This window comes from Phyllostomus discolor, chromosome 10, assembly GCF_004126475.2.
Source record: "Phyllostomus discolor isolate MPI-MPIP mPhyDis1 chromosome 10, mPhyDis1.pri.v3, whole genome shotgun sequence".
Taxonomy (NCBI): domain Eukaryota; kingdom Metazoa; phylum Chordata; class Mammalia; order Chiroptera; family Phyllostomidae; genus Phyllostomus; species Phyllostomus discolor.
The window spans coordinates 12,389,800-12,399,047 of NC_040912.2; the positions used below are offsets into that span (position 1 = coordinate 12,389,800).

General features: G+C 42.2%; 1 non-coding gene across 1 annotated transcript; it reads left to right on the forward strand.

The window, feature by feature from the left end:
• The first annotated feature begins 324 nt into the window (after positions 1 to 324).
• LOC114508315 lies at positions 325 to 429 on the forward strand. The gene has a single exon (XR_003685544.1). It is a non-coding gene; the product is annotated as a U6 spliceosomal RNA (small nuclear RNA).
• Positions 430 to 9,248: the final 8,819 nt, after the last annotated feature.

Below are 9,248 nucleotides of genomic sequence, written 5' to 3' on the forward strand. Positions count from 1 at the left end.
ACACGATTGTCTTAAATTTCTCCTCGAGTTTGTGCTGGAAGCAGCGGCTCAGCACAAAAACCATGTGCAGGCTCTATTTTGTCAGATGACGTGAACTGTGTCACCCCAGGTTTCCCTTTTTGCCGTGGCATAAGCCCTGCTTAACTCTCCTAATCGTCCTATCTCTATCTCAGACGTCTGGGGGCATCTGACGCCTCTGCTCCTTTTCAGCAGTTCAAGTCCTCCTTTCCTTCTCTGTCGTTCTGTCTTCTGTTGTACTGATAAAAGAAATCCAGATTGATTTTGGAAACAGATTTGAATTGCAGAGAAAAAATCCTACAGAGCGCTTGCTTTGACAATACAAAGTCTAAAACTGAAACACAAAAGAGAAGATTAGCAAGGCCCCTGCGCAAGGATGACACGCTAATCCGTGAAGCGTTCCATATTTTCTGATGGTTGCCAGAGGGGAGAGGCATGGGGGGATGGGTGGAAAAGGTGAAAGGGAATGAGAGGCACAAACTTATAGAATAAATGAGCCTCAGGGATGTCATGTACAGCACAAGGAATATAGTCAATAGTATCACAGTAACTTTGCACAGTGACAGGTGATTACCAGACTCGTCATGGTGATCACACCATAAGGTATATAGATATAGAATCACCATTGTATACTTGAAACTAATGTAATATTTTAATTTCATTTTTAAAAAATATTTTTATTGATTATGCTATTACAGTTGTCCCAATTTCTCCCCCTGTGCTCCCCTCTGCCTGGTAGCCCCATTCCCTCCAGCAATCCCCACCCTGGTTCATGTCCATGGGTCATGCATGTAAGTTCTTTGGCCACTCCATTTCCTATACTATTCTTACCCTCCCCCTGTCTACAGCATCTACAAAAGTAAAGCCTGCTTGAGTGTGGTTGGTAGGGTAATAATATGGGTGTGATAATTTACAGTTTTAATTTGAAAATTTCACCTAAAATATCACATGATATGCTTGAGTATGATAGTTATGTTATAGAATTACATATGACTTTGTAATAAAAATGTGTAATAAAAAGGGGCATTATTTGCACCAGACCCTGTATTCTGTACCTACCAATTGCGCTACTTTATCCTTTCCCCTGTTCCCCCATTCTCCCTTTCCCCCTCCTCACTGCTGACTCTCCATGTGGCCTCCATTTCTATGATTCTGTTCCTGTTCTAGTTGTTTGCTTAGTTTGTTTTTTAGATACAGTTGTTGATAGTTGTGAATTTTTTGCCATTTTAATGCTCACAGTTTTGATCTTCTTCTTCTTTTCCTTAGATAGGTCCTTTTAACATCTCATGTAATAACAGCTTGGTAATGATGAGCTTCTTTAGTTTTACCTTGTCTGGGAAGCATTTTATCTACCCTTCATTCCTAAATGGTAGTTTGCTGGGTAGAGTGATCTAGGATGTAGGTCCTTGCTTTTCATCTCTTTGAATACTTCTTACCACTCCCTTCTGTCCTGCAAAGTTTCTTTTGAGAAACCAGCTGACAGTCTAATGGGAACTCCTTTGTAGGTAATTCTTTGCCTTTCTCTTGCTGCTTTTAAGATTTTCTCTTTATCTTTAACCTTTGGCATTTTAATTACAATGTGTCATGGAGTGGACCTCTTGTTTGGGATTCTGTGCTTCCTGGACTTGCATGTCTATTTCATTCAACAAATTAGGGAAGTTCTCTTTCATTATTTTTTCTAGTAAATTTCAATTTCTTGCTCTTTTCCTTCTGGCATCCCTATGATTCAAATGTTGGTACATTTGGAGATGCCCCAGAAGCTCCTTATACTATCCTCATTTTTTTTTAATTCTTCTTTCTTCTTGCTGTTCTGGTCAAATGCTTATTTCTTCCTTGTGTTCCAAATTGTTGATTTGAATCTTGACATCATCCCTTCTATTGTTGGTTTCCTGTAGATTTTTCTTTATTTCACTTATTGCAACCTTCGTTTCTGCCTGGGTTGTTTTTATTCCATTTCTGTATTCAGTGAGCTCTTTGAGCACCCTGATCACCAGTGTTTTGAACTCGGCATCTGATAGGTTGGTTATCTCTGTTACATTTAGTTCTTTTCTGGGGTTTTGTTCTGTTCTTACATTTGGGCCATATTTCTTTTTCTCCTCTATTTGGCAGCCTCCTTGTGTTTGTTTCTATGTATTAGGTAGAGCTACTTTGACTCCCTGTCTTAGTAGCATGGCCTGTTGTAGAAAAGACACTCATATGGATGAATGTGGCGTTTTAAAATCCTTGGTTTTTGGAGTTCCATACAGCTTCATTTTCTGATGGTTCTGGGTGTTATTTGTTTTGAGGTCTGGTTGTAATTTTTTCTGTAGTTGTGCAAAGAGGCAAAGTGTGTTTACCTTTGCCTCCATCTTGACTGGAAGTCTGAAACTAATATAATATTACATGTTAGTTTTACCTATAGGAGCAAATCCTAAACAAATATAAGTTTTTGACCATGATTACACAAAGAAAGTTCCTGATGCCTTCTCGGGACATGGTGTGTCCGTAGAGCCCCAGGGTGAGTGAGACCTGAGGAGGAACCCTGGGGAGAATTGAAGCTTGGGAGTCATATCATTCCCTTTGCTCAGGGGCAAGATCCTTTGGCCTCCGCTTGATGCTGATAGGGGCGGGTCAGATTCCCTGACTGCAGAAGCAGCTAGGGTGCCCCCTGTGGCCTGGAGGTACTGGACAGTGAGCCCAGGAATGGAATGTGTCCTCCCTTGTTCATTAGAGCCCTCCTTGTGCCCTTCTGGAAAGGATTTGCTTTCCTGGGCTTCTTCCTGCATGTGGTCCCTAGTCATGGGTTCAGCCCCTTCAGTTCAACTATGTCATTTGGTGTTTTCCTGTGCCCCGCTGTGAGGAGGAGAATGGAGACAAAAAGAGGAAGTAGGGGGGATGGTTTGGTGGCTGGAGGTAGGGGAAGAGAAATACGGACAGACAGAAGACAGAAGAAACAACAGAGTACACAGAACATGTTTAAGTGATACTGACATTTATGCAGCTGCAGTGGGAACGTGTGGAAATAATTGCTGTTCATTGTATTGTTTTAGATGAAAATGGTAGAAATAAATGGAACTGTCAAAGTTATAAACCTTCCCATCTTCATTAAAAATAAAGAGTGAGGAAATGAAAAGCAATAGCAAGGAGACAGGGTGTTCTGAGATTTCTTTTCCTTCCCCCAAAGGTGATATTCCCAACAAAGACTGTCGTCAAGGCATCCAGTTTTCTGTCCCACTACTGCAGTGATTTCATCTTCTCCTCCTTTGGCAAGGGGCATTCAGAGCCCTACAAGCACCCCCAGGCCAGACTTCTTCATAGACCAGCATCTTCCCTCCCTGACCTTTAAAGCACCCCACTCACCATTTCTTCCTTCTGGCCCTGGGAAAATGCTTTCTCCAGACACTGTCCATGCATTAACCAATCGAAAGCCCTTGAGGACCTTCCAAGGTAGACATCTCATTCCCATTTCACAGAGGGGGAAACTGAGCCCAGAGAAGTGAAATGGCTGGCTCCACTGCACACAGCCCTTGCATACACTGAGTGACAGAGCTCAGATTCAGACCAGTCAGCTGAGGTCAGTGCAGGTGATCTGCCCTGCTTCTTGCCACGTTCCTAGGAAATCTCAGGGGTCATCTGGCTTGATGTGCACCCAGTGCAAAAAAGGCAACTAAGGCCCACAAGGGTGAAATGCTTGCCCAAGCTCACCTGGATCGTATCAGTGAGTCTTGGGCTCTCTGCACTCCACCACACTCCATATCTCATCATATTCAAACACTTTAGCTAATATATTCAGATGCCAAAAACTGCCACTAAAATTACTGCCAGCATTTTCTAAGAGAAAGCAGCTTGGTTTCAGCCTCATTCTCTATCATTTTTTTTTTTAAATCAGAGGCCTATTAACACCACAGCTGTGGTCTGGTTTCATCTCTTTTCATTTCCTCTCCCTGCCCTCAGGTAGGGGTGCCAATGTATGACAATGTGGCTCTAAAAGGAGCCAAGACAAGAAGAAAAGGCTTGGAAAAGACAGAAAGGATCAGCACTCTATCTCTCTCTCAGTTCCTCTCTACCCGAACGTCCTTCCTGTGTCCCTGGGAACCCAGCCTCAGTCTGCTGGGCCTGGGAGCTGACTGAGGCAAAAGGCTGGTCTCTAAGGGAACAGGGAGGCAGACACCCCAGAGAACTGGGCAGGACTTTGAGACCATGTAAGTTGCTGCTTCTCCTTGGGTGGGAGAAGGTCAATCACCTGTTTCTGCCAGATGTATAGACCCTATCGAAAAAGGGGGCCAGACAGAGACATTTAGTGTTTGTTACAACATGAAGGTTTCACTGTTGATTGAGGCACAGAGGGTGGTAGAAACACAGATGGGAGAATCAAAAGGATTTTGTTCGAAGTTGGGATTAGGTAGTCCGCAGACTAACCACTCGGCTAGGGATCCGGGGGAAGTGATTTACCCTCTCTGAGCCTCAGCTTTCTCACCTGTAACATGGGACACTAGAACACACTGAGCTCTCAGTACATACAGGGTGGGGAAAGTAGATTTACCGTTGTGAGTACACAAAACAGTTTATTCTTGTATTGTTATTTATTATTATATTATTCATGATTATTATTAACCTACTTTTGCCCAGCCTTGCGTATATTTGATGACTTAGAGTATTTAAAATCATTTGGATGGCTGCTTTAAAATAAGCCAAATAACCCAGTTCCTGTTCATCTGGAATCCAGTTGTCCAGTTTGGGGTTTCTTAATGGCTGAATGTCATTGGGGTACCCTAAATTTATCAGGAGACCTGCAAGCTCCCTGATGATGGTATCCTGAAGGCAATGCCCAATGCACACAGTCAGACCTCTGATAGGCAAACTTGAATTTGCAGGACCACATGAGTATAAGCGATGGTGCGTGTGAATGTACACACGCACACTCACACATACGTGCAGTCACACACAGGACTGTGAAACTCACACTATAAAAGAAAAGAGAAGCCCTGGCTGGTGTAGCTCAGTGGATTGAGCATGGTCTGGGAACTAAAGTGTCCCAGGTTCGATTCCCAGCCAGGGTACATTCCTGGGTTGCAGGCCATAACCCCCAGCAACCGCACATTGATGTCTCTCTCTCTCTCTCTCTCTCTCTCTCTCTCTCTCTCTCTCTCTCTCTCTCTCCCCCCTTTCCCTCCCTAAAAATGGATGAATAAAATCTTTTAAAAAATTAAAAAAAAATAAAAAGAAAAGAAAAGAGAGGATGGAAATCATTACATTCAACCAAATGAGCCCTGTAGAACTCAACAATGAGTATAGGTTTTCCCCCTAATACCCAAAAGGCTAGAGTAGCCACAGGCTTTTAAATAATGTATTTATTATGCAAACACTAGCAGACATTTTACTTAAATCCAGACACATTCTGCCAGGAAAGAAAAGAAACTGACAAAACAGAGGAAAAGGGGCGTTTCCCAGCTATTTGATCTCATCACAACTTCACCCAAACCAAGCGTGTCCTTGCCCTGTGCCTGACGGTTCTGCCAGCAGAGTGACTGCATTGGGGCAGATTCAGGTTTTAAACGCCACTTAATATCATCTGGGCAAATTAATTTACATGGCTGGACATTGTGTTCCAGCCACAGAACATCTTTTTTCCCTGTCAGAAGCTCCGACAACCCAACGCCATAGTGAAATATCAGTCACCTCTTAACATTTTTCTTGATTTCTTTACCAGTGAACATTAGACGCATTAAGAACAACAACCCAATAATTAAGCCCCATGCGGTCCTCCTAGGAGCCAGCTCTGTCGCTTCAATCAGATTACGGACAACTCATCCTCATCTTGGCCATTTGTCTTTTTTGTTTACACACACACCAGGTGACATGCTTCTTAGCATTAAAAAATAGTAATCCAAATTGAGGACAACAAAAAGACCTTTCGTTATTTACAGTGTTAGGTAACATCTATTTGTTTTCATTAGTTCCCCAACAATGAAGTACGTGGGCTCTGATTAAACCTGGCAGGTGTTAATTATGTCTGAGGTCTAGGGTTGTTTTGTCCACAATAAAGGATTACTTAAAGGTGAAGCCAGAGCTGAAGGTTGAGACGGCCCGGCCTCTGAAGTCACCTGCCTCCAGGTATTTCCTGGGTGAAAGTTTCCAGCCTCTGAATGGCAGGAGCGATGTGAGCTTGTCACAGAAAAGTTACGTTTTTTTTTTGGTTTGGTTTCAGCGTGAAGCCCTCAGCTTTATCGCCCGTTTTATGGGCTGGAGTTAAATAGCAGTACAATGCAGTTTGCTCTCTTACTGCTCAGCACTAACAGCCATCATGAGCCATAATTAGAAGTAAAACCACCACATAAATAACGCGGCAGGAAAACGGCCACCAGGACGAGCCTGACTTTGGCTATGGGAAACTTCAGCGAGTCCTGAGTATCCATCATACTTAAGGGGCACTGTGTGCTTTCGCCCGTATTTGTCTTACTAAAGCCAACACGGGAGGCATTTAGACTTCCAAATAAGCTTTTAAAAATAGACAATGCCAGTGGAAACAGACTGTCTGCTTTTAAGTGTGATGGAGAAACCCTTTGCTGGGGAGGCCAGGGCAGCTATGAGGGCTGGGCTGGGAGGCAGAGCACGGGAACCCAGAGGCAAGGAAGGAAAAAGACATGGAGGTGGAGGATGCGTGGACTTCCCCTAGCAGCGAGGTCTAGACCTAGTTCACTGCAGAACCCCAGAGTTCCTGCACATGCCTCAGCACAAGAGGTGACCCTTTCACTGGGGGCACCGGCAAAGCCGGTGGCCATGAACATGTTGCTTTCCTGGCTTCCACTCAGTGATGAAGTGAGAGCGCGGAGACTCACATTTGGAAGCACCTAGGCATCTTAACATGGACCTCATAACAATCCCAGGAAGTTGGAGAAAAATAAAATGTATGGATTGACTCCTGTACCTGAACGTGACTTTGAGGAAATAGGACCAGCAGCCAGCTGTCTGCATTTGGCCCGCCCATTCGCAAAGAGGTGGCAGATATGAATTCACATGAGGGTGCCATACAGTAATCAGAACAACCTCCTTTTTTCCAGAGTGGGCCTCCTTCGTGCCAGGGATTAGGGGACAGACCCAACAGAGGAACCCTGTGATGGCAGCAACGTGCCATGTAGTGCACGGTGTTTTTCAAAGCCTGAATCATTTTTTAAAAAGTGAATAAAGTATACCTGCTTGCTTTTTAAAATAATTTATGTGTGTTTTTCTATTAATCAGCCAGAATAGTTAAGGTCTAATCTTCACGTGGAATGAAAGAGAACATTCCTTTGGATATTCTAAAAGTCTACATGTATTCTCTAAAGGAGTGGTTTGCTTTCTCCTTTTTCTCCCTTCCTTTGCAAAATCAATCATTCAAACAAACAAAATTAAAAATAAAAACAAAAAACAAAATTCATCAAAAACTCTGTGTTGAGAGTTTATAAACAAATTTACGTCCGACATTAAGCTGTACATTTAGGGAAACGGCCTTAAACTTCCATAGGTAACGCAGCTCCATTTCATGTGGGGATTTTTGTCTGCATTTACATCTGTGCGGGCCACATATGGCGTGACACCGACATTTTTTAAATTAAGATATTAAGCGCTCATTTGTGTGTGTGCGGACCTGCTGTATTCTAACAAATTTACTGCACGTCTCAGAAAACATGGCTTTGCCAAAGTTGGTGAGCAGCCCAGCATGGTTTATCTCCAGCCCACAGCTCTTTCCCTGAATTCAATACTGCAGGCACAATTTAATGCAAACCCAATTTATGACTTAATGCTCTAGGGACTGTAGTGGGAGATTGTTACATTCTTCTTTTCTAATCCTATTTGTGTTTTAATTTGCTAAGTCTGTAATGAGGTGCATGCCTTGAATAGATTCAAGATCTTTCACATTGCTTTTGACTTTGTTTAATATAACAGATTTTACAGTTTGCATTAAATACCCAGGTGCTACGGTCAGTATTATCTTTTTATTTTCTCAACTAGAGTGAATAAAATTACACCATGAAAGTAATTGTATACATGTTTCCTTGTTTATTGTAATGGTTTATTTCCTATTATAATTCTTGATTCAAATTACATCTAGTCTCCAAAAGTCAATTCTCCGTGGGCTCTTACTTCCCTTTTCCACACAGTGGTTAGTCTCTGAAGAGAATGGAGTCTTGGCTGACAACTGATTAGTTGAGAAATAATAGAATAAGTTTTCTAGTCTAAATTATGATACTTCAATTAAACAAAAGGAAAAAATGAGGAAGATAGAGAGGGAGAGAGGAAGGGAAGGGAGGGAAAGAAGGAGGAGGAAACAAAAGAAGGAAGGAAGGAAGGAAGGAAGGAAGGAAGGAAGGAAGGAAGGAGACGGAGCAGTATCACCAGACACTCTATTTCTGGCACTCAGCTGCAATGTACCATCCCTAATCAGGGCTGCTACATCACCCAACTTCACTGTGTGTCATTTTCTGTCCCTAACTGTGTTATAGCCAATTATAGCTAAATTCTCTGTTCTGTATGCACAATCAAAGGGCGTCTGGAATGCATTCTGCTATTTTCTAAATCCTATTATTGCAGACATGTTTATTACATTCCGAAGATGACTTTCTGAAATTACATTGGTATTGTACAACCCACCTGCCATTTACAAACAAAAGGACCTAAACATTTCATAACAAGAAGAAAGTTCATTTAGCTCTTCCTTAGTAACTTTTCCCATGCTATCTTCTTCCACAACCATTTTTGTAAGACTCACTGCTCAAGCCTCTGTATATCTGTAAAAATATCTAAGCTCTCCTGTTAATGTTTATTTCTAAATTAATAGCAGCACACTAAAAAGCTTATACAAAAAAAAGGAAACTGACAACAAAACAAAAAGGCAACTGACAAAATGGGAGGTGATATTTACAAACAACAGCTCCAACAAGGGGTTAACATCCAAAATGTATAAAGAACTCATACAATTGAACACCAAACAAACAAACAAATTAAAAAATGGGCAGAGGACCTGAACAGACACTTCTCCCAAGAGACATACAAATGTCCATCAGGTATATGAAACTATGTTCAACTTCAGCTATTAGGGAAATGCAAATCAAAACTACAATGAGATATCACTTCACACCCATTAGCACTGTTGTTATCAACAAGACAGGTGATAACAAGTGTTGGAGAGGTTGTGGAGAAAAAGGAACCCTGCTGGTGGGAATGTAAATGGATACAACCACTATGGAAAACAGAATGGTGGTTCTTAAAAA